The 26724-nt window shown below is 40.6% G+C and overlaps 1 long non-coding RNA gene across 1 annotated transcript in view; it reads right to left on the reverse strand.

Moving 5' to 3' along the window:
• LOC145508938 (uncharacterized) overlaps positions 1-25837 on the reverse strand; it is a 74284-nt gene extending 48447 nt beyond the window's left edge. Inside the window, exon 1 of the long non-coding RNA XR_014055701.1 lies at positions 25707-25837. This is a non-coding gene — a long non-coding RNA (uncharacterized LOC145508938). The remainder of the gene's footprint in view (positions 1-25706) is intronic.
• Between the last annotated feature and the right edge of the window lie 887 nt (positions 25838-26724).

Consider the following 26724-nt stretch of genomic DNA (forward strand, 5'->3'; position numbering starts at 1 on the left):
TACTTGGGATAGAATACAATTTCCTTATCTGTAAAATGGGGAAAATACACCCTGCCCATCTTAGGAGACTGCTTGGAAGTTCCATTTACATATTTGAAGTTCTTTCTGGGTTGTAAATTATGCAAGTAGCAGGGAAGCCGTACTGTTGCAGCTGAAATTCTTGGGCCAGACATTGAGATTTGTGCATTTGCCATGGGAGAGGGGAAAACAAAAAAAGACATACACAATGTCTTTGCCAAAGCTCAAAGCAGCTCAGAGCTTTCAAAACAAAAGAAGGGAAGGATGGGTCCATCAATCTTTCCTCCTCACCACAGGAAGACGCCACTGAGGACACCAGCATGGCAGAGATCTGTCAGCTCAGCCCATGTGCTTTTTAATTACTTTGCTAATTAGTAGGCAAACTAAATTTAGAAGCAGATCCATTTTTTCCCTTTTAAAAAATATTTCCCACGTTTATGTCTTGCATTTTAATTGCACCCTGCGGCTGCCAGTTATCTTCTTCGGGGGCTGGAGGTGCTCTAGGACTTTGGGACTCAGGCTAGATCTGAGGACCCTGCAGGCTGGAAGTTAAAGAAGGTGGGTCAGAGGTTGAGGAATAAATTACAAATGCTGAACATGTAAAGATACAGTGAAATAGAGAAAATTAGTATTATTTGAATGCACACTACTCCTTGAAAGTAAAGTGAAGTGTTAGTCACTCAGTAAAGAAGGTGGGTCAGAGGTTGAGGAATAAATTACAAATGCTGAACATGTAAAGATACAGTGAAATAGAGAAAATTAGTATTATTTGAATGCACACTACTCCTTGAAAGTAAAGTGAAGTGTTAGTCACTCAGTCATGTCCAACTCTTTGTGACTCCACAAACTGCAGCCCGTTGGGTTCCTCTGTCCATGGGATTCTCCAGGCAAGAATACTGGAGTAGGTTGCTGGCACCTCCTCCAGGGGCTCTTCCTGACCCAGGGATTGAACCCGCGTCTCTTACGTCTCCTGCATTGGCAGGTGAGTTCTTTACCACTAGTGCCACCTGGGAAGCTAAACACTGCTCCTTCAGTTCAGTTCAGTTCAGTCACTCAGTCATGTCCAACTCTTTGTGACCCCATGGACTGCAGCACACCAGGCCTCCCTGTCCATTACTAACTCCTGGAACTCGCTCAAACTCATCTCCATTGAGTTGGTGATGCCATCCAACCATCTCATCCTCTGTTGTCCCTTTCTCCTCCTGCCTTCAATCTTTCCCAGCATCAGGGTCTTTTCCAATGAGTCAGTTCTTTGCATCAGGTGGCCAAAGTATTGGAGTTCCTGCTTCAACATCAGTCCTTCCAATGAATATTCAGAACTGATTTCCTTGAGGATTGACTGGTTTAATCTCCTTGCAGTCCAAGGGACTCTCAAGAGTCTTCTCCAACACCACAGTTCAAAAGCATCAATTCTTCAGTGCTCAGCTTTCTTTATGGTCCAACTCTCACCTCTCACATCCATACATGTCTACTGGAAAAACCATAGCTTTGACTAGATGGACGTTTGTCAGCAAAGTAATGTCTCTGCTTTTTAATATGTTGTCTAGATTGGTCATCGCTTTTCTTCCAAGGAGCAAGCACCTTTTAATTTCATGGCTGCAGTCACCGTCTGCAGTGATTTTGCCAAGAAAATAAAGTCTGTCACTGTTTCCATTATTTCCCCATCTATTTGCCATGAAGTGGTGGGACCGGATGCCATGATCTTAGTGTTTTGAATGTTGAGTTTTAAGCCAGCTTTTTCACTCTCCTTAGATACCACTTACTGACCATATACTATGCAGCAAAACATTATACTAAATGCTAATTCCTTTAATTCTCAAACAGTGTTATAAGGAAGATTTTATTATAATGTCTTGTTTTCTGATGAGGAAGCAAAGGAGAGAAGTAATTTACCTATTCATAATTATAAAATTATGAAATCGAGTCAATCTAGAACAGGGTCCCCAGCCTTCAAGATTTAATGCCTGATGATCTGAGGTGGAGCTGATGCAATAATAATAGAAATAAAGTTCACAATAAAAGTAATGCACTTGAATCATCCCCAAACCATCTCCCCACTCCCTTCCTGGTCTGTAGAAAAATAGTCTTCCATGAAATCAGTCTCTGGTGCTGAAAATGTTGGGGACCGGTGATTTAGAGGATCTGGTTTCATAGCTCACACCCTTAAATGTGAGTTTGTTTGGTACTCCTGTTTTAGACCAAGAAACAAGACTCAAGGTCACATATGTCTTCTATCATCATTCTATGTATTAATCCAAAAACCTGCAGCTTGGGCTGCTATAGCAAAATTCCCAAAGTTTGGGTGGATTAAACAAAAGAAATGTATTTATCTTACTTTTGGAGGCTGGGTGAGTGAAGTCCAAGACTAAGATTCTGGGAAGGTAGGTTTCATTCTGAAGCCTCTTTTCTTGGCTTATAGGTGTAGCCTTATCAAGGCATTTTAGAGTAAAACAGACTTGATTCTTCTTTCGTTAAGTATGAGACAATAAAGAAACAAGTGGTTTATCTTATAGATGGTTCTGCTGCCTCAATTTGTACTGAGATGCCAACAGTTTCAGTCACCTCTTCTTTTGTACCGTTAATGCAAATGTTTCACACAATGAAAACAGGCAAATGATCTCCTAGAATTATAATGGAAATAGTGTAGGCTTCATCACTTCCCTGGAAGGGTCTGGGGGAGCTCTGTGTCCCTAGGCACAATTTGAAAATTGCTGTCCTAGAATGGGATGATAAGATCACATATTCTCCTTCTGTTGAAATACATGAACAATTTTGTGTAAGCCACTATTCATTAGGTATATTTTAAACATAGCCAAAGTCAATCACGTAGCAGTCCATGGGGTCACAAAGAGTCAAACACAACTTAGCGACTGAACAATGACAACAACCACAACAAAGTCAATCACTCACTAATACAGAATTTGGTATCAAAAACAGAATGCAATTGCTATGAGAATCTAAAAGTTGACATTAGCTTAGTGGAAAGGTTTTATCAGCAGACAGAAGGGTCTAGCCATGACCATCTGGAGAGCTTGTGACTACTGTTAAGCAGTGTCAAACCATCTTGCCTAACTACTGTTTGCATTATCTCTAGGCTCAGGCTACAGACTGACAAAGAAAACGTTTAGAGTGGTGAGGTGCATAGTTTCTTCTTGATCCATTCGGCAATGTCTGTCAAGGGAAAATAAACATAATTTATCTTCCAAACTCAGACTCTTTCACAGTAACAGTGAGAACTATTAATAAATGCATTGAGACAAGGAATACACGTCAGGATAACACCAAGTAAAGTGAAATATATGTTCAACTTGTACATGATGGAGATAAACTCATGTTATACCATGCCACTTTGCAGAATGAAAATGAAGTATCACAGCGCTAAGGGGTGCACGAAGTGTGTGTGGTTTGTAGTCTAAGCTCATTGAGAGTCAAAGAATTTGTAGCACTGCTAGGTATAAGATTCACCTATATCGCTTTATACACTATTTTATCCTAACTCAAGCTGGCTTATATGCTGAAATACACAGCCTGGGTACTAAGATCCCCAGACAATCAAATGGTTATTCCTTTATTTTTATTTAAAAAAATGCCTAAATTGCCCCTCAAAATAACTGTCTCTTTTTTCATTAAATAAGCCCTGTAATTTATAAGATTACATATGTCAATTTTTGTGAAAACTCTGACATTACCTCTGCAGGATCCCTAATTTAACACTATGTGGTTGAATAACAGAATGGAATTGTTCACGCTCATGAACTGACTATATTTATTCTTAAGGTTTTAGAATTCCTTTCCTCCTTCCCTGTCCCTCTCTCTCCTCCTTTTCTCTCTTCTTCCCCTTCCCTTGTCCACCTGCCCCTTCTCCTCTCCTCCTCTGTCTTCTTCTTCTCACTTTCCCTAGAGCCCAGCTATGAGGATCTTAAGAAGAAAAGGAGAAAAGAGTTATCACCAGTGTAATATCTATTTAAAACATATCATGGAATTGATATAGTGCCAGATAGACATGGAAAAATATCCCTCAGATGTTACATAACTTATATATATAATTCACACAAGTGATGGTCTTATAACTTATGTAGTAATTACCTAGTGGTTTATTTATTCATTTATACATTCAACAAATATGTTCTCAGTTATTCTTGGTGTTCAAGCCCTGTTCTGGGAAAATGCAGTTGTCAGTAAGATGAGTGGTATCTCTGTGCTGATCCTGATTAGACATATATTTTTGAGAGATCAGTCAGTTTGAAAAAAGAACAGTAAACTAATACATAAAAGAGATTATGTAAATTGTGGAACACTGCAAAGAAAATGATGCAGAATAATTTCGCAGGGTGAAGTAGAGGATGCTGATGGAGAATGACAGTTTCAGACAGGGTGTATATAAAGAAGGCTTTTATGAAAAAGTAATATTTCATCAGCACTCTGAAAGCCAGAAGAACCTCGGTAGGAGAAGATCTGGTGGAAGAGCATTCCAAGCAGAGGAAACAGCAAATGCAAAGTCACCGTGTAGTGAGAAGAGGAGAGTGTTTAGGCTGATGTCAGAGGTGAGGGCAGGAGGCCCATCACATGACATGGAGAGAACACCATTGTTAGGAGTTAAGGTTTCATTTTTTTTCTGAAAAAGCTGGAAGTGAGCGATTCAGAGAGTGATAGAGTGTAGTTAATACTTAAAAGTCACCTATTTGACGTATGAAGGATGTTGTAAGACTGAGTGACTGCTCAGTCCTGTCTGACTCTTTGCAACCCTATGCACTGCAGCACGCCAGGCTTCCCTGTCCATCACCCGCTGCCAGAGCTTGCTCAAACTCATGTCCATTGAGTCGGTGATGCCATCCAACCATCGCATCCTCAGTCGTCCCCTTTTCCCCCTGCCTTCAATCTTTCCCAGCATCAGGGTCTTTCCTAATGAGTCAGCTCTTCATATCAGGTGGCCAAAGTATTGAAACTTCAGCTTCAGCATCAGTCCTTCTCATGTATATTCAGGGTTGATTTCCTTTAGGATTGACTGGTTTGATCTCCTTGCAGGCCAAGGGACTGTCAAGAGTCTTCTCCAACACCACAGTTCAAAAGCATCAGTTTTTTGGCATTCATCCTTCTTTATGGTCCAACTCTCACATCCATACATGATTACTAGAAAAAAAACATAGCTTTGACTATACAAACCTTTCTTGGCAATGTCTCTGATTTTTAATATGCTGTCTAGGTTTGTCAAACTTTAAGAAGACTATAAGCAGGAAAATTAAAAAAAACAAACAAATGATGTGCTGCAGGTAAAAGAAATCAGAGATCTAGAGACTTACTTGATAAACTTAGATCAATTAAAATTATATGAAGCTTCAAGGCTAAGCCAAAAACACTTTAGAACAACAAATTAATACAGTAAGAAATTGTCTAGGAAGAAAGGAAACACTGAGTGCTGAAATCACTGCACCATGAACTCTTTCAACACCTGGAATTTTGAACCATGTGAACATATTACTTATACAAAAAATAAACTAAATAAAAATATTCATATATGTGTCTTTTAAATAGAAAAAATAAAATCAACCTCATGTATATCCACCCATACTTACACTCTTGATTTCTTTTTCTCACATTTTAAGCTTCATTACTTTCTTTAAAGAAGCTACTTTGTGGCTTGCCAAACAATAATTCCATTTTCTTGGAAATCAAGTAAACAATGTGTTTTTGATAAATAAAATCATGGATTAAAGTATTTAGAAGCGTTTGCTCTTTTCAAGTATGTTATAGAAATGGAACCATACAGTATGTGTTATTTTGAGACTTTCTTTTTTCACTGAACATGATTCTTGGAAGATTTATCCAGGTGCTGTGTGTATCAATAATCTGTTTTTTTTTTTTAATTTTATTTCTGAGTAGTAGTCCACGATGTTGATGTACCACAGTTCATTTAATCATTTGCTCACTGAAGGGTATCTGAGTCCTTTCTAGCTTAAGGCTTTTATGAACAAAGCTAGTATGAACATTTGTATTCAGATATTTTTTTGTGAACATAAGAATTTATTTATCTGGGATAAATGCCCCCCAAAGTGAAACTTCTAGATTGTATGGTGATTACATGGCTAGTTTTCAAAGAAATTGCCAAACTGTTTTTTAGGTTGTCTGCAGCATTTTGTATTCCTATCCCTAATGCACAAGCAATTCAGTTTTTCCACATCTTTGTCAGCAGTTAGTGTTATAACCATATCTACAGTCATTATGATAGAAGGAAGAGCAGTGATAAATAATTGTTTTAATTTGTATTTGTTTAATGGTTAGTGGTCTTGAAAGGGTTTTTATGCCCTCATTTGTCATCTCTATATCCTCTTTGGGCAAATTACTGTTCATGTCCTGTGCCCATATTTTAACTGTTTTTTTTTTTTTTTTTTCTGTTGAGTTTTGAGAGTTCCACTTCCCATTATCTGACTGCACATCCTCAAGGTAAGATGGGCATTGGGAAGACATGGCAGAATAGTCCCATTAAAAGGATACACAGGTTGTTGCTTTTACTTCTCTAAAGGGACATTTGGGCTTCCCAGGCGCTCAGTGGTAAAGAACCAGCCTGCCAATACAGGAACTGCAGTAGACGTGGGTTTAATACTTGGGTCAGGAAGATGCCTTGGAGAAGGGAATAGCTACCCACTCAGTATTCTTGCCTGGAAAATTTGATGGACAGAGGAGCCTGGGAGGCTACCGTCCATGGGGTCGCAAAGAGTCAGACAGGACTGAGGACACAGTGGAACATTTCCCTTTTATTCTACCTTCCCTCAGTCCATCTACCTCCCCTCAGCCCCTTGACCTCTGAATATGTCTTTTGTATTAATATATTTTGAATAAAGCTAGTCAAGAAAAAAGCACTTTACACAAACTATGTTCTGACTATGGAATTCTCTCATACTTTTCCATATTTTTTTGGAAAGTCATTTTGTTTTTCTGTATAGATTTTCACATATTAAGTGTTTGATGAATGATAAATGAATTAATCAATATTTATTGAGTAATAATACATAAATTAAGTGAGAGGAAAGTAAAATTAGACATACTAAACTCACTACTACTTTGAGACACAGAGACAAAAACATATTTAATATACAGCAAATTAACATAATTTTCCTCTAATTGACATGAATCAATTAGCTTTTCAATACTGATACATGCAGAAATCTGAAAGGCTAAATGTGTCTGCTCTATTTTTAAACAGGTATGCTCTATTGGACCATTTCCTCAAGAACACAACTTTGTTCAAGATGACTCTAAAAACCCTCTTGTTCTCAGGTCATGCATTAGAGTGGAGCAAGCATATTTGTACTCACACAGATCTGGATTTTGGTACTTAAAAATATTTCTGGGACTTTGAAAACTTAACTTCTCTGAGCTGCAGTTTATTCAGTGACAAATTCACAAATATAAACTAGACTTATGATTTTAACATTTAGAAACTAGATGGATCAGTGAGCAGAGAAAGTTTAAAAGGGGAGGACAAGAATGAGGTAGATATTATGACATTTGATTTTTAATTATGTGCAGAAATGAACAGTTGGTGGAAGACAGTGGGCAGTGGATCTGTGGCCACATGCCCAAATCGGGGAGAGTTTTGACTTGTAGGTGACCAAAGTCAAGAGTAACCTTGATCAGAAACAGAGGAGAGGAAATAGGAGTTTCTGAAGTGCAAGTCCTTTCGTTAACTGGCTGGCTGATGCAGAAAACCATGGTAACCAGTGACTCCTGCCCTTTAATTAATCAATTAATTATTACTCTTTTAAGATGAAATGTACAGATTTTATACTATTTGTTGACTTCAACCACTGTATACACCCATACCTCACTACCCAAAATGCGACATATGATGAAACTCCCCTCCTAATCCTTTCCATCAATTAACCCTTATCACTGAACTAAGCACTTCCAGTTGTTTCTAATTTCATCATCATTATATACCTATAGATTGGTACTGTTATATCTATTTGTAAAAGAAAAGTTCAAATTTGACTCCATATTGAATCTATTTCTTTTACTTTAACCTCTGTAATTCTACTGATTTTATTATAAGCTAAAAATATTGACTGGGCTTCCCAGGTGGCGCTAGTGGTAAAGAACCCATCTACCAATGCAGACTAAGAGACACAGGTTCAATCTCTGGGTCAGGAAGAGCCTCTGGAGGAGGGCAGGGCAACCCACTCCAGTATTCTTGCCTGGAGAATACCCTGGACAGAGGAGCCTGGTGGGCTACAGTCCATAGGGTCACAAAGAGTCGGACAGGACTGAAGCAACTTAGCACACATTTGCATTTTACCTGAAATATATAAGATGGCCCCTTCTCAAAACTCTGGTCTTTAAATGTATTTTTCCATTCACACAGAGATAAAAAGTTGTAGAACAGAGAATAAGATTTGCTTTGCAGGTTTATAGGAGGTTTACAGGAACACTGTAAAGCTGAGCACTGAAGAATTGATGCTTTTGAACTGTGGTGTTGGAGAAGACTCTTGAGAGTCCCTTGGACAGCAAGGAGATCCAACCAGTGCATCCTAAAGGAACTCAGTCCTGAATATTCATTGGAAGGACTGATGCTGAAGCTGAAACTCCAATACTTTGGCCACCTGATGGGAAGAACTGACTCATTGGAAAAGACCCTGATGCTGGGAAAGATTGAAGGCAGGAGGAGAAGGGGATGACAAAGGATGAGATGGTTGAATGGCATCACCGACTCAATGGACATGAGTTTGAGCAAACTCTGGGAGCTGGTGATGGACAGGGAGGCCTGGCGTGCTGCAGTGCATAGGGTTCCAAAGAGTTGGACATGACTGAGCAGCTGAACAGAACTGAACAGGAACACTGACCTGACCTAGGTGGACAGTTGTAAGAACGGAGTCCAGAACCAAGGAGTTTACAACAACCAACCACACTCCTCTCCCCTTTTAGTATAAAAGAAGCCTGATTCCTAACTTAGGGAATATGATTCTTTGGGACACTAGGCCACCATCCTCTTGGTCTGCTGACTTTTCTAAAACTGTCATTCCTTGCCCCAACAACTCATCTCCTAATTTACTTGCCTGTTGTGTCAAGAAGTATGAGCTTGGATTTGTTAACAGATTTTAAAGATGAGGATATTGCCCAGGTTCATGTAGCTAGTAACCAGTAAACCAGGATTCTAAACTTATATCTTATTGCAAAGCATTTTAATTTGGCTTCCAAAGAATTTGGTTGGGTGACAATGATTTGGTCATGTTGATGGCGAAAGACTGATGGAGATGTTATGATGACAACAATTGCAGTGTTGGTGAGATGAAGTGAGTAAGCAGACCATTCAGAGTAGGATTGTAATTAGGCCAGAACAATTATTGTGTCTTCAGTGAATAAGCAGCTCTAAACATCTACAGACTATGGATACTAAGTTCAGTAACACTTTTCCTAACTTCAATGAGTTTATGGTCCTCTGATAGAGAAAACAAATACATTCAGTCAACTAAAATTTTTAAGAAAATATTAGCGTTCAGTGCTATATAAATATCTCAACTGAGTGAATAGTTTGTCTGACTTTTATGGGCCATGCACGATGCTGGGTGTTTAGAAAGCAAAAAAGAGGTGCTCATGGCACAGTGGGAAACAGAGTGGAGGAAAGGGCCACATGCTGGAAAAGGGAGAGCGACCAGCCACGTGTTGTGAGCTGCACAGCCCCAGGGAGAATTCATATGGGAGTCAGCAGAGCGAGAGGACTTTATTTGCCAGGAAAAGAAGCAGCACGAAAACATGTAAAAGTACCCCAGATCAAAGACATGACAAGTAAAAAGCTAGGGAAACATGAAATAGCATGACATGTTTCAGTAATGTCTGAAAACTCAGTGTGCTGGCCGCAGGCATAAGGGAAAAGCAGACAGAGTTAAGACTTGAAAGCTAACCAGGGTCCCTGCCACAAGAGCCTCTTCTGCTGTGTTTTTCTGAGGATGAACTTAATCTTCAGGTACCACTGTCAGGTCACTGCACGATCTTAAGAACAAGGTGGACATGGGAAGGTCTGTCACATCACTCTCCAAGAACATGCTTCTTCCATATACAGGCAGGGGAGAACTCCTAGCCATGGGAGAGACCTTGCCTTTCTTTTTTTTTGGCTGTGCCTCGCAGCATGAGGGATGTTAGGAACCCATCCATGCCTTCTGCAGAGGAAGCATGAAGTCTTACTCACTGGACTGCCAAGGAAATCCCAAGGCCCTCGCTGTTGATGCTAGTATACCACATGTCTAACAGGTCTGGTATAAAATATGCATAGTAGTTCACTTAGTCATTCAACAAATAATGTATATATATATATTTATAAATATATATGTAATTATGTGCTTACTACTGTAGTAAATTCTTTTGTGTTCAACTTGTTTGGAGTTATGTTCCAAAGCAGGTAGACAAATGCAAGCACAAAATAGTTTACCTTTTCTTAATGCCCAGACATTACCCTCATGGCTACACCTTTGTTTTATGTTGTCTCTTCATCTAGAATTTTAAAAATATAATCCAGTGTATGAAACATTTGAGTACACGGAGTTTGATGTGAAACATGCTTCACTTAAATCCTACGCCCAAAATCACTCAACTGAGGTATGACCTAGAGCTTTAACTTCACCCGTCTAAGCTTTGGTGGTGGTTATTATGCAATGTCGTGAGTCGTGTCCAACTCTTGAGACCCCATGGACTGTAGCTTGCCAGGATCCTTTGTCCATGGGATTCTCCAGGCAAGAATACTGGAATGGGTTGCCATTTCCTTGTCCAGGGGATCTTCCTGACTCAGGGATAGAACCCATGTCTCCTGCACTATAGGCAGATTCTTGACCAAATGAGCTATGCAGGAAGCCCTAGGCTCTAAGCTTTAGTTCCCTCATTTGCAAAACATAGATTAAAATATAACATACTTGTGAGGATGTACAAAACAATGCTTCCCGCATAGCTCAGTTGGTCAAGAATGTGCCTGCAATGCAGGAGACCCAGGTTCTGTCCCTGGGTCAGGAAGATCCCCTGGAGAAGGAAATGGCAACCCACTCCAGTATTTTGCCTGGAGAATCCCATGGACAGAGGAACCTGGCAGGCTATAGTCCATGGGTCACAAGAGTTGGACGCGTCTTAGCGACTAAACCACCACCACAAAACAATGCATTTAAAGCACTGAGTACCTATCTGGCACATAGTAGATAATCATGTTAGCCCTGTCATTACTTTCTTGCTAGTTAGACTACTGACACATTATTCTAGTCGTTTTTATCCCTACTGCATTTCCCTACATTTAAAATCTATAGCTTTCTTGTGATTGTCCTTCTGAAACATCTGCATTAATATTTCCTGCTCAAAATTTCAGTGATTCTCCTTTACCAGTAGAATACACAATCCAAACCTCAATCTTTTTCATTATTATGACAAAGTTCCGTATAGTCCAAGCTATGGTTTTTCCAGTAGTCATGTATGGATGTGAGAGTTGGATCATAAAGAAGGCTGAGTGCCGAAGAATTGATGCTTTCGAACTGTGGTGTTGGAGAAGACTCTTAAGAGCTCCTTGAACTGCAAGGAGATCAAACCAGTCAGTCCTAAAAGAAATCATTCCTGAATATTCATCAAAGAGACTGATGCTGCGGCTGAAGTTCCAATGCTTTGACCACCTAAAGTGAAGAGCTGATTCATTGGAAAAGTGCCTAATGCTGGGAAGGATTGAAGGCAGAAAGAGAAGGGGATGACAGAGGACAAGATGGTTGGATGGCATCACTGACTCAGTGGACATGAGTTTGAGCAAGCTCTGGGAGATAGTGAAGGACAGGGAAACTTGGTGCTGTCCATGGGGTCCAAAGAGTTGGACATGACCGAGCGACTGAACAACAACATTCATTTTACACAGTGTTTTAAAATGAACAGACTATTGTTACATAAACCATGCCAAGTTTCCTGAGGCAATCATTTAGTCCAAGCTGTTCTTTCTTCTTAAAACTTTCCCCATGTTCTTTTTCTTGAAATCCTATTCTACTATTTTTCCTGTCTCCAACTAAAAGCACCTCTCTTCTCCTAAGTTATCATAGCATCTTATACATTATGTTCCCCCAGTGGTATTTGTTATATATATTTATTTCCTGGGTTACTGCTTTCATGAGTTCATGCTATTTGAATTAATGATGACGATAATGCACATCTCTTGTGAGTATCTACAATATGCCTCACTTTTTTCCAAGTTTGCAACCTACAATATCTCTAATGTTCATACACTTCCCTGAGATAAATATCAGGGCTCCATTACTTAAGGTGATCACGAGGTGCAGGGATTTTAGGTAACTTTCTAAGATCACCCAGTAAGGGGAAAAAGTAGGTTTCAAGCTCATGCCTGATTTTAAAGCTCATTCAACTGTACGAACTTTTTCTCAGTGAACCTTCTGCTTTGGCTAGATTACAGATTCTTTGATGTCAGGAGAAGTATTTTCCTCCACTCTGCATGTCCTCCAGGCCCTAGCCTTGAGTCTATTTTTCAACATGGAGCTGGCCACCAAGTCGTGCATTTGTACATGTAATTTCAAACACTGCTGCCAACAGCTCTGAGACAGATATTATCTTTGCTATTTGAACTCACATATAGAAACAGAGACAAAGAGGGTTACAGTGATTGTCGATGACACAGAAAGTAAATGGCAGCGGCAGGATGTGAAGAAAAACGGGAAGCTAAGCGAGAACCAACTGTGTGCTGGGCACTAGCTTAGGAAGGTGGATGCTAAGAAGCCGTCCTAGCCCCTGACACAAAGCCCTCTGGGTCTAGGAACATAGGAGGTGTGTGAGGAGAGCCAAGAAAGATGCTTTTAAAGACTGAAAGAAATGCTTGGGCTCCAACCAGCAAATCCCCTGTCTTAGCGAGGGCTGCATCAGATTAGGTCATGCATTTTGACAGTTCCACTCAATTTTATCCAATTTTCTCCTGAAGTTTGAAATGTGCAAGATTACATAGGGGATGTTATGAAAAATGTCTATTTTTACATTTAATTTGCACTTACCAAGCTGAGAATTTTTAGGAGACCTAACTTTGCCTCACAGAAAATCCTCTCTAAGTCGTTTTAGGCCTTTTTATTCTTAGGAACCATCTGGTGAGAAACCTGGGTTCTTGGTTGGAAACTTTTCCTTTATCCTGTTTCTTCTATTTATATCATTTTTCTTCCTTTCTATTTTATGACTCCAAACAAATGTACTTCCTTTCCTCACTTCCTTCATCTCTCTAGCAATGACTTCCTCTCTTTATTGGCTGACATGAAAATATTTATGAATATTAGCAGAGAATCAATTAGTATTAGAAGAATGCTCTATTAAGAAAACCTATGGACTTTGGAGATAAATAGACTGTGATTCAAATATCAACTCCACTACTTTATAGAAAATTAGCCTTCAGTAAGCTCTAGAACACACTGACATAATCTATTAAACTGTAAATTGGAAATACTAGAATTTATATGTATAGTAGTGTCTTATAAAAAATGAAAATACAGTGAAGAACTACGGTGTCAGATACAAGGGACAATCAAGAAGTGAAAGTTGTACTTATTTTTGTTATTTAGTTGCTATCACTATGCTATTTATATTTATAGAATCCATGGAGCTGCTAGATAATGTCATACATTTCTAGACGAGGAATACAGTTCAAAGCTGCTGTTGCTAAGACTGTGAGTGCCATGTACAGAAGATGTCTTTAGACACAAATGCATGTTTTTCTGGCCAATAGTGTTTGTCTCCCAAGGTGCTTCTATGGTAATGGATCAAGAATTAAGGGAATCAATCTTTCTGTCTCTTAGACTGGAATCACTGCCCAGGGATGTCTCTTGCTTTATACTTTATCAAGTAATGTTTATCAGATGGCCACAGAATAATTCACTTTATGAATAGATCCTTGCTTACATCCTCTGGTCTAAATATAATGTGAAGTATGAGTAATTTTATTTAATTTAAAAAAGTATGATAACTTTAATTAATCTGCTTTCTTGTTTGTAGGTATTTGGAATGTAGACTAATTGAATGTCACCACTTTGCAGAGTTTCTGGGTAGCTCCTAGTCCTTCCCTTGGTTTCCTAGAAGCTATTTTTCCTTCTGCAGTACCAGCCAGTGTCTCTCTACCACGTAATGGAAACCTGAATTTAGTCCCTTCTTATGTCTTGCAAATTCTTCCCCTCAGACATTGGAGGATGTCCAGTAGAACCTTTCTCTGTTTAAACTCTTTCTGATTTCATGGCAACAAACCTATTTCTCTCTGCCAGTGACATGAAGCACATTTCCTCCTAAAAATATAAAGGAAAACACAATTTTCTACCATTAGAGTTATTTTCTACTAGAAAAAATTAATTTAATCTAATAAGTTTCCTTGCAGTCTACATGGGAGATCCATATCCTTCCTATTAAATTGACTGACCTTATTACTCACAAAATTATAACCCTGACTAATGGCATGCTCCTTTCTGTTCTCAGTCACCTGGTGTTACTGGTGCTATGTCTAAACAGTTTGTTTTTAAATCTCACATTACTTATCAGCCCCTGATAGCAACAGCGACAGTTTCAGGTCATCCTGATATATCTACATAATTCGATAAAACATCATTTATTAAACATTCACTCTGTGCCAAAGTCTTTGCTAGCAGGAGAAATAAAGCACTATATCAAACAGCTAAGCAACTCAAATACTGGGTGGACACCACGTGCCATGGCCCCTGGAATTTTTAAATGGGAAAAAGGCATGAATTCCCTTTGTATCAGCTTTCTGCCCATAGGTTTCATACACAGCACTCAAAGCTGAGAGCAACTATGGCATATTTGGTACCATATGTCCTAGGTTTTGGGCTTTCCAAGTGGCACTAGAGGTAGAGAATCCACCTGCCAATGCAGGAGACATAAGAGACGCTGGTATGATCCTCGGGTAGGAAAGATGCCCTGGAGGAGGGCATGGCAATCCACTCCAGTATTCTTGCCTGGAAAATCTCGTGCACAGAGAAGGGTGAAGGCCTACAGTCCATAGGGTCGCAATGAGTCAGACACAACTGAAGCAACTTAGCAAGCACGCATGCATGCTTAAGTTTTATCACTATTTTTCAGTACATGGTAGATGATTCATTCCTATATGCTCAGCCAAACAAAAATGAATTGAAAAACACTGAAGAAAGAAAAGAATATTAACTACTCAAAGCAAAAACATAGATATTTTTTTAGACCTTGATCAATAAAAAGCCAATGATTTCCTAGTCTGAATGTCATTCTATTCTTTAGGTAGATATCCCACAGAGGAGGGCTTCCCAGGTGGCACTAGTGGTAAAGAACCTGCCTCCCAATGCAGGAGACATTAGAGATGTGGGTTTGACCCCTGGGTCAGGAAGATCCCCTGCAGGAGGGCATGGCAATTCACTCCTTCATTCTTGCCTTAGGAAATCTCATAGACAGAGGAGCCTGAGGGGCTACAGTCCAGGGGGTCACAGAGGTGGACACTACTTTAGTGACTGAACACAAGATATGTATGTACAGATATTATAGAAAGTAAAGAACCCAGATTATTGATAATTTACCTTTATTTGCCCAGATTATGTTTTGTTCACCAGAATATCTCCCTGGGCAGAAGCACACAAGGACAGCCAAGCAGTTCCCATTAATCACCTCTGTCCTTCACAGCACTGGTGCCGGGAACACAACCGTCTGGGCCACATTTTATGTCCGAGGGCACTGAGGTGCAGAGAGACCAAAAATTTTCACCGGAGGCTACATTGGTGACCACTCACAGTCCCGGACAAGATCCAGGTCTCCTGGATGCAGCCTTTTCCAATGTCCAGCCTCTGCCTGCTGGGGACTCATTCTCTGGTCTGTTCTTCTAATGACCTAAGCCATCCCCATGTCCATGCTAGAGGCACTTCAAATAAAACCAGCAGGAGCTTGAAAGACTGTGCACAAATTCCCGCTTTCTCGTATCCCTTTTGAACTTGCTCCCACACTGGCTTCACTGGGTCCCTAACATGTTTAGATTTATGGCCCAGTGAGCTCTCATTTGGTTATCATTTGAGCTCAGTAATCTGCTTTCAGACAGGCTTTGACGAGAGAAGGATGAGCAACCCCGCTGCTCTGCCCTGAGGAAGGCGCTGGCACACCACCCAGTCTTCAGACCCTTCTCCTTCAGGGAGCAGGGAGAGCTAGCCAAACTCTTAAATATTCATTTTTTATAGAGAATACTTTTGTGTTTTACTGTGACATGCTAATTTAGTATTGCAAGTCCCTTGTCTCTCTCACCCCATTGAAACAATCACTCTCATCACTCTCTTTTAGTATGACACTATTCATTTTGTAAGCTGCTTTCACATATATTAGTTATTCTAAGAGTCACAAACACCTCATGAGACACAGGGCCAAAGTAAATTTGGAAAGTAGAGGAAAAAAACCTAATCATAACAGCTACCCTAACACAAGAGTAGTGATAATGCTGCTGCTGCTGCTGCTGCTAAGTCGCTTCAGTCGTGTCCGACTCTGTGCGACCCCATAGACGGCAGCCCACCGGGCTCCGCCATCCCTGGGGTTCTCCAGGCAAGAATACTGGAGTGGGCTGCCGTTTCCTTCTCCAGTGCATGAATGGGAAAAGTGAAAGTAAATCGCTCAGTCGTGTCCGACTCTTAGCGACCCCATGGATTATAGCCTACCAGGCTCCTCCGTCCATGGGATTTTCCAGGCCAGAGTACTGGAGTGGGGTGCCATTGCCTTCTCCGAGTGATAATGAGGGATCCCTAATTTTTTATTCATGTGTGTGCATTTTTTCTATTGATTTCTTTTATTTAACATTATGTAATGGACTTTCCTCTTTGTACTATATAAAACCTAATATTAATTATGATTCTAGTTTCAATAAAAGCTATAATTTCCCAACCAAATATACTCACTATACTAGGTGCTTTACACACAGTATCAATTCACTTTTAATAAATACCATTAAACATGTAATGTTTTTCTTATTTTGCAAATCAGAACATTACGTTTCAGAGAGATTGAATAACTTACTCAAGATAGCTTGACAATTTTGTGCTATTAAAGAAACCAATTTTTCTCAATGTTAATTTTCATGTGCACTTCATTTTTGCTACTACATGTAACACCAAAATGATCTTCATACAGTGGGTTCATTTTTCTTCCTTTGTTTTAATTCCTTAAGTTCATTTCCCAAAATCAATATCACCAAATCAATATATATACACACATATATATATATATTTATGTATATATATATACTTTTTAAGTTTACTGACACAGGTTGAAGAATAAAATGCTCCAAGCTAACCAGTGACAATTTACACTTATACCAGCCATTCATTTCACAGAACAATTGCTAGATTAGTTTGAAACATACTACCCATTGTTTTTTTTTTTCTAATTTTCATTCCTTTTAGCACATTTTTTTCATCTGCAACTAAGCATTTATATTTTCTCTTGTCTGCATCAATCCTTTACCACTTGCTTATTTATAGACAACTTGTAATTATATTTATAGTCTAAGAGTTGTGCATGCACATGTGTATGTGCACAAGTGAGAGAGAAAAGTGTGATGCTCCCTTCAGAGGATGCATTTACTGCTCAGCACCCATCCCCATCTCCTGCTGCAACACCTAATCTGCCTTTAGGAGCCCTGATCCTTCCACACTAGGTCCATGTGCTGTGGATGCCACTAGCATTGGGCCCTGCATGCTCCTAGCAGTAGTAACAGGGTGAGACCTGTGAACCACAGTCAAGATTGGAGTTATGAAAGACCTGCCCAGTTGGAACTATGGGGAAATAAGTTCTCTGGAACACCTGAGCCGGTAAACACTGTCTCAGACTTCATAGTGGCAGAGAAAGTGTCAGCATCAGAAGTCCCTGATTCTGCTAAGACTGAAACTAATCCCAAATGTGACCTTTTTGGCCATGTGAGACTGTAATATGTGTCAGTTGAGCTGAACCCTGTCACTCGCTATCAAATACTACATCTGAGTCTATCTGCCTGCTTTCTGTTCACAGCCCTTGCTGGTTTTGAGAGAACCATTTGTCTAAACCAGGCTTCTCACTGAGTCCCATTTACTTCCTGTCGCTCTTTCCATTTCCTTTGTCAAGGGTCTACTCGTTGGTTATAAAGCCCATCCTGGGAGTCCTCAGAAAAGAGCTCCCAGATGATGATAATTCCCATTCCTGCTGATTTCTTAAATTTCTTGCTTCAGGTTGCCCTCCATGGCAAACCAATTTTTTATCTGAGTCCTATGACCCCGTCTAGAAATTCTCACAGGTGGTGCCTGAAAGTCAACATTCCAAGTTGTTTAACCCCCCCATGCTGTGTATTACTGACCACTAGCTAAGCTGCATCCAACTCTGTGACCCTATTAGCCCACCAGTCTTCCCTGTCCAGGGGATTTCCCAGGTAAGAACACTGGCGTGGGTTGCCATTTCCTCCTCCAGGGAAACTTCCTGACCCAGGGGCTGAACCCACATCTCCTGAGTATCCTGCATGGATGCTTTACCAGTGAGCCACCTGAAAGCCTAACCCAGTTGCAGTCATGCCCTAAGTATAGAACTCCATACCAACGGTCAGGACAGAATTTCCTTGTGTCACCATCAGCTTTAAACTCCCAAGTAGGTAGAAAATACTCAAAAATATTTTTGTGACTGAATGATTGGATAGATTAATTTTACACATATTCTGGCATAGTTCAACCATCCTAAAGAGGAAAGCATTTTGTTTTACATTTGACATATGCATTCGATACTGTGTGAAGAATGCCAAATGTCTTTGGTGCTAAACTTTATTGATGTGAATTTTATTAATAGGTATTATTCTCCACTTTTGCTCATGGCTTGCACAGCTAAAGCTATTGCTGAACTTTGAGCTTCCTGATAGACAAGATTCATATTCAAAGGTCGCGAGTGATCATGACAACCAGAATACTGCAAACAAATAAGTGATTCCATCCAATTATGGTCGCAGGCAGGTGAAAGGCAAACAACTAAGAATCTGAAGTAAACACGTTCTTCCTCAGAACCATCCTTGAGACTGAACAGATGCTGGTTCTGGAATAGAAATGTCTTTCTGATCAAGTCCTGCTGGGAATAAACTCGGCCCAATACTGGCTCAGCCTTAATCACATTGTCTTCTTTTGATGTTATTCTCTGGTTCTTTTAGGGAAGCTTAGCTGTACTCAGGCACATGTAATTCCTCCTTAACTCTTTTTATCTGCAGACTTTCATATCTCAAATTTTGTTAATTGACAGCAGAATTTTTTTTAATAAAATGAGGGGAAAATGTTTTTTCCTTATTTCCTTCATTAATGTTTCTGGTAAGCACCTTAAAAACAAGATAATGTTCTGTCCGCCACTTCCCTCCCCTTCCCTTCCTTCTTGCTAAGCTGCCAAGTTCTTTTCCCCTTCTGTATACTTGGCTTCAGATATAGAGATTAACTTCTGGGCTGATTTTGGGGGGTTAAGAGCTCTTAATTATTTTCTTTCCAAATAGTTTCATATCTTACAATGGTGATGTCATAAGAATATATGATTTTAAACTAAAAACTTTGGATTCAAAGTCAAGCTTAATTTTTAGGGTTAATTTACTTACTAATCTATGAATATCACTTCATCTGGAAAAAAAGATTTTACAACAATACTTAAATTATATAATGATGTCATTTCTGCCCTTCATACTGAACATGAACATTACAAGGCCAGAAACCCTGTCTTCTTTGCATATCTGCTGTTCAGCTGTGTTTGCTCAGTCGCAACTAGTAATGCATATAGCTGTTACTGCCATTTTGTAAATATAGGTGTTGCCATGAATGACGTAAGGACAGAAATTCATTAAATGGGGTTTATGTTACTTCACCTATTCTTTAATAGCACTGAGAATAGTTCACACATAAAATCTACATAATCCCTTTTATTTGCTTTATTGAAAAGGCTGTGTTTTTTCTTTTTCAGACTGCCTCAGTTCACTCATACACACATTTACACATATATACACCTTGCCTGTAAGTATAATTATAGGTTACAGACTAATTAGAGTGTTATTTATGCCTGAATATTATATACTAATTATATGTGAAGTTATTATGGGAAAACTGGCAAAAGCAATGTGAGCAATGGCTGTAAAATTATAAGTGAATGCTGTTTCATTTTATGATTATTTGTATCATATGAAATAACAAGTAGCCACATATCAAACCAGAAGGGTGTTGTGAATCTGTTACCCATGTCCTTTTAATATTGCTGAGCCTTAGTAATGCCAGAAGCACAGCTTGCTTTGGTTTCAATGACAGTGGCCTTGGAGACAGAGCAGAATTTAGAATTCATGCCTATGATAAAGCAAGTACAAGCTGCCTTGTGATACGACAGAGATGCCTGATTTGGAGTTTGGGGATAAATCGTGAAGAAGGAGCTAAGGGGTTACTGTAAAAGTGTTAGTTTTCTAATCATCATCAACACCATCATCATACTAGCAAATACATACAGAATAAATAATAAAATAGTAGTAGCAACTTGTGCTTGTTCTGTGCCAAGCACTGTTGTAACACTTTTGCATATTACCTCATCACACCCTCCCATCAGTCCTGTAAGTGTCATTCTATGTATTATTAATCTTTTTGTTTTAGAGATGAGGGACCAAGAAACAGAGAAACTTTGAACCCTAGTCCCACAAAGCGTAGGACAAAGACAAGGATGCCAATTGCTCATTCTCCCTGTTTCTTCCCCTTGGCTTGAAGCCTATGACAACAATGCACATCTCTATTTCCTTCCCTCCAGTGTCTAGAAGGGGAAGCACTTGTCGGATCTGGAACTTCCTGCTCCTTTGAACTCTGCTTGCTTTCTCTTTCCTCCTCTGGCAACATCCATTGGTTTACAAATGTTAAGATATTTTTTCACCTTGAGAAACATCCTTGCATACTGCCTCTCCATAAATCAGCTAGTCTATCTAATCCCTGTCCTACATCAACATTATATAAGAGGGGCCCTATTCACGTCCTGCACTTTACCCTGTAACATCTACTGTCTCCATGCTCAGGCAATAAGTTGTGTCTGTCTCTTTTGTGATCCCATGGACTGTGGTCGGCCAGATTCCTTTCTCCATGGGATTTCCCAGGCAAGAATACTGGAGTGGGTTGCCATTTCCTCCTTCAGGGGATCTTCCTGACTCAGGGATCAAATCTGCATCTCCTACATCTGCCACATTGGCAAGCAGATTCTTTACCTGCTGAGCCACGTGGGAGGCCCTCTATCTCCATGGGCTAACTAGAGTCTCTGTGCATCATTGTCTGGTTCACTGTGTTTTAATGCAGTCTCCCGTGGGACACACAATTCTGTTTTTTAAAGGATCTTCTCGCTTTACTTCCAAGTCCTATGTGTCTCCTGACCTCCTTCCTCTTCCTGAACTACTGTGATTTGCCCTGCTGGATGTTACATTTTCTCACCATTTTATTCTCAGTCCCTGATGTGCTTCCTGGCAGATAATAAATGCCTGATACTAGCTGAATGAATAGAGAGTAAAATGAAAAATGCATCCTGAAGGTGAAAATTTGCTTTTATTTTTCATGTTCTGAGATGATATTTATTCACTGGCTTTTGTTTGTTTCTGTCTCCTGACAACAGAATGAATCCTCCATGAGGAGAGAAACTTGTGTGACTTATTCATACTTTCAGCTTCGATGTCCAGCATAACCTGCCAGGCAGTGGGTGCTGAATAAATATGTGCTCAACTAGGACACAAATGTACCTTGTCGAAAGTGGAAACAAACCAACCCACCCACAGAAAGCAGTGCATGAAGACAAGGACGCTGTTATAGAATGGTGGGAGGAGCAGAGAGACAGAGGAAGAAGAGGACAGAGTGAAATCCTCTGTTGAGGACCACGTGTGTCCGACTCCACGTGTGGACATGACTCTAGTCATGCAGTGATGTGTGTTTGTATGTAGAACCACCGTGTTAGACTGTGTGTGGTGAGACAACTGCCATGTCAGACTGTGCCTGGGTGTTTGTACCTGTGCTAAGGTGTAACAGTGAATGCTAGTTAGTTTCTGCTATCAATGTACAGGGAAGGGAAGTATTATGCTTGAGCGTCTACTGTGGGCAGGTAAACACTAGTTGAGCGGTGATCATAAATGCCTGCCTGCATTTCACATCAGTATTTTAAGTGTGTAATCATGTGGAGGAATCAAACCTTGAAACACTTTGTGTCTTAATGAGGCCTGATAGAAATAGCTCAATAAATCATAGGTTCATAAACTTTCAGTGTGTGATGTGGTCTTAGGGGTCATCCACAGAAGTTTAACAGCTAAAGGAGTTGATAAAATCGATGTCAATCATTATCAGCATTAGCTGTTCCAGCCTATTCAATATGTGCTACATGAAGATGATGATGGAAGAGAAAAATAGGACCTTCCAATGTTTCATTTGATGCAATGGGAAGTAATGGAAAAGTGTCATAACACCCAGGTCTTTGCAACTATCATAAATACATGTCAGTGAGGATGCCTCTTAGACTCTAAGGAAAACAGTAAAAGGGCAGGAGGTAAGTCAGCCAGGAAGGATAGGTTTGTTCAGATGTCTTAGTTACCTTGTTTGGTAATAGGCCTTTCAATACTCACAGCCCCTCATCTGGACCACCCTCCTGTGCAGACATCCTGCCAGACTGTCCCACAGGTTAGAACATGAGTGGCAAAGGGCTTAGTAGTCACAGCCTTGAGTGTTCCCAGAATCAAGTACTGGCTCAGCTACTTACTAGCTGCATGACCCATGACAAATTACCCAGATTTGAGCCTATGTTCAATATCTGAGCCTGTGTTCCTGGAGATACAGCATTTGCAACTCACAGGGTTATAGCAGGGATACACTAGCACTCTGCTTTTGGAGAAATAAATGAGATAAATGTATGAAACACACTGTAAAATACTAAGTATATTTCAATTATTTATACAATTGCTCACATCTGTTATATTATTTCATACATAATTAGGTTGGAGGGTTGATGAGAAAACTGTGGTTCAAAGGACTGAATCGCTTCCTAATATTTATTCAGGGCCCATCCTATCTCTTTGCCTTTGAACAGTTGGACAAAACTTGAATGACTGTCAAGTATCCGAGATCCACACAAGCCCAGAGTTCTTCACATTTCACTTCTCACAGAGGCATCCTCTGAGACTCTCTGCCTCTATTTGGGTCCCTCCCTTTTCTGTCATGCTCAACACTTCAGATTCTACCAACTCCAGCTTGGATTCTCCACTTCAAGCTTGCTTCTGTCTCCCTAAACTGGCTCTTCCCAGGTGGTGCTAGTGGTAAAGAACCTACCTGCCAATGCAGGAGACATGAGAAATGTAGGTTCAATCCCTGGGTCAGGAAGATCCCCTGGAGAATGAAATGGCAACCCTCTCCAGTATTCTTGCCTGGAGAATCCTATGGACAGAGGAGCCTGGTGGGCTACAGTCCATAGAGTTGCAGAGAGTTAGACACGTCCGAAGTGAATTAGCACACACACGTACAAACTGGCTCTTCACATTTGACAGTCTAGGCAGTCTTTGTGACCAGCATGCTCACCGTTCTCAGAAAAGGACTTTCTATCACCCTTTGCTCCATGTCCTCACTTCCTCTCCAGCTGTACTACAATTACTGGCTGAACTTCACCACTAAGGCATCAGCCTAGTCTACAAAACAGGTTTCCTTGGGGAGAAAGCCTGGGCTCCAAACTGGATCAGACTCTCCACATCCAGCTTTGGCTGATTATAATCTACATCTTAAGCTGTTTCACTTTGGCTTCTACTGCCCACCTGTCCTCAGGTACCCCGATCCAAGAACTCATTTCCAGTCTGTTACGTAACAAGTACACCACAGACAGACTGCTTCATTGTGTCCCTTCTCTCCTCAAATATAACTCACATTGGTACCTGGATTCTGTGTGACTCCAGCTACAAGAAAAATAAGTTATTCCATTCGGTGCACACCCACCTGCTAGAGATCGTCAACCACTGTTAGCAAATGGTGTCCTAAGACTTGAGCCTTTCTTCCCATCCCATCCTTTTGTAAGTCTATGTTGACCATCCCAGCACACACTGTGAAGCGTGCAGATCCATGGAAGGAGGCTGGTGGCTCAGACGGTAAACACAAGAGCAATGCCAGCATACGATCAGCTGATAAATTACATCATATCAAGAGCAAGGATACTTTCAAATAAATGTGGAGGGACTAAAAATGAAGACAGATCCGTATTCTCTCTCTCTCTTTCTCTCTGTCATATGAATATATTTTGAAGCCATGGGTTTGGCTTTGTTCTTGTTTGTTTGTTTTTTTTCCAGTCTGACCTCCTCACTAGGGAGGAGAGTAATCAGATGGTACCAGATGAGGACGTGACAATGTTACATAAAACACGTCCTCTGGGGATGTCTCCATAAGCACCACACTCCACGAGGGTACCACTACTCTTCTTTCAAAGTGTCCACCACATCCTCCATCTTGCGTGACCACTGACAGAGATTAGTGACACGTTAAAGGAGAGGGAATTTGGATTGTGAAGGATGTTTGCTCATCCCTCATTTATTTATTTTCCCCTTCACTTGTTAAATCTAAGCGACACTTCTACACAGAGTCTGCCATTATTTTGCCTTGATGACTGTGTGACCCTCACTTCCAGGAACTGACTCCAAGGAAGGATTATGGTATGACATTAGAGTTTTGAAGTCTTTCACCTTCTCCTGCCTCATTATCCGATGCTGTGGAATTTATCTTTGGTTATCTTTTTCCAACTCATAACGCCTCTGTATCAATCCAACAAGACAGCTTGGGGGTGACGGAGGAGCCGGCGTGATTCACCATGAAACACTGAGAAGTAACCTCCAGTTGCTGTTCCCACATCAACCATGACCCTTCAGCTGGGACTCACTCAGAACAGAGAGGAAGCAATCAGACATCCCCTAAATATATTCAGAATGTGTCTGTTTCTTGACGATGATGGTGAAAGAATAGGTTGGAAATGACCACAGTTCTATTACCTGTCAAGGATGAGAGTAAGTACCTTCTAGTCCAAGGAGCAAACTGAAAGCAAGGCTGCTCCTGCTTTAAGAACCCTGCTGCACTGCCGCCCCCTCCCAGAATGTCCAAGAAAAATACATTGAGCAAAGCAGGAATGAGAGACAGAGAGGGAGAGGTTAAACAGGTTTTAGATACTTGGTAATTTCAATATATGCTAGTGTGCTACTCGAGGGGAAAGTATTTGCAGAGGTGGCCTAGGGCTCCCTACCTCTACCATGGAATGCAAATCTTTAAGAAATTGTAGAGGGTAATCATTTTGTTCTACCTCCTTAGTTGTGTGGTTTCAGGTCCACAGCAGTTAAGTGATTTGCCTAAAGCCGCTCAGAGAATTAGCACAAAGAAACAGGGTTGTATCATGAAAGAAAAGGAAAGCTTTGATGCTAGGACAACAAAGTGTCTGACCCTGATCCTTGCATTGAATGAGAGTGATCACAAGCAAATTTTAAACTTCTAAGTTTCAACTCTTTCTATTTTTAAAGAAAAGAGGAAAATATCTACCTCACTGTGTAATCTTGAGAGTTAAAATAAGAGGGAATTAAAAAACATAAAAGAGAAAAAGTTACTATAGCAATGCCCATAGCACACTGCAGTTTTACTGTCATTTCATCCGTAGGATGCCCAGTCAGTGATGATTTACAGCATGCTTACCTCGATCTCACCAGGGCTTCCCTTGTGGATCAGATGGTTAAGAATCTGCCCGCAATGCGGGAGACCTGGGTTCAATCCCCAGGTGGGGAAGATCTCCTGGAGAAGGAAAAGGTTCCCCACTCCAGTATTCTGACCTGGAGAATTCCATGGACTGTACATTCCATCGGGTCACAAAGAATCAGACCCCACTGAGTGCCTTTCACTACCCTGACCTCTGTAGTTCAGCCCTGTGCTGGCCCTGGGTGCTCCTGTATGCCCGATTCAGTGCCAGGTACTTCTTACCTGGCAGAGGTGTGGGGATCTCCTCCCACTCTTACAGATGTTCTCAGCATTTGGAGGGGGCAAGCTGCATGGAGGCATTCTCAGAAAGCCTCTGGAGGGGGTCCAGGAAACCACTGTGGCATCACTCGGATCCCTCAGTCCCACTGCTGGAAGGATTGGCCTGTGGTTGGCGAAGACAAGTGTATTATTAGTAGCATAGATTTCTCTATCGCTTGAAGAATGGTAAGTCATCAGCACACACCTGGGGTCAGTTGAGCACGAAGCTCTCATCCTTAAAAGATATGACTCTAATCCATCATAGTCCCAAGCGCCTGAGTGATGCTTCTCACAGGGGCCCTCCTGCAAACCCACCACAAAGAACCTATCAGCTGACACACACACTTTTCTGGCAGAGATCCAGCTCTGAGATGCCTGGCATCCACCTTTCCCTCTATTCCTCTCCTCCCCTGACTCTTAAACTTTAGAACTAAACCCCTTTATCCCACCTTTAAAAACCTGATTTTCTTCTTCTCTCCCATAATAACCCAGGGTGTCTGCTCAGAAAGAATTTTCACTATACACAAAAAGCTGGAGCCCAAATAATTTCAAACATGAAGGCTGGTCTCATTCCCTAGTTTTCAAGGTCGGAGAGGACTTTTCTTCAGAAATACAATGAGCAGGTATTCATTCCCAGAGGGGAGACTGTTTTATCGAGTCCAGATAAGATTTAAACATCCTGAGAAAGGGCAAAGAAAAA

Source organism: Giraffa tippelskirchi, chromosome 6, assembly GCF_054371585.1.
Source record: "Giraffa tippelskirchi isolate mGirTip1 chromosome 6, T2T-mGirTip1v1.2.pri, whole genome shotgun sequence".
NCBI lineage: Eukaryota > Metazoa > Chordata > Mammalia > Artiodactyla > Giraffidae > Giraffa > Giraffa tippelskirchi.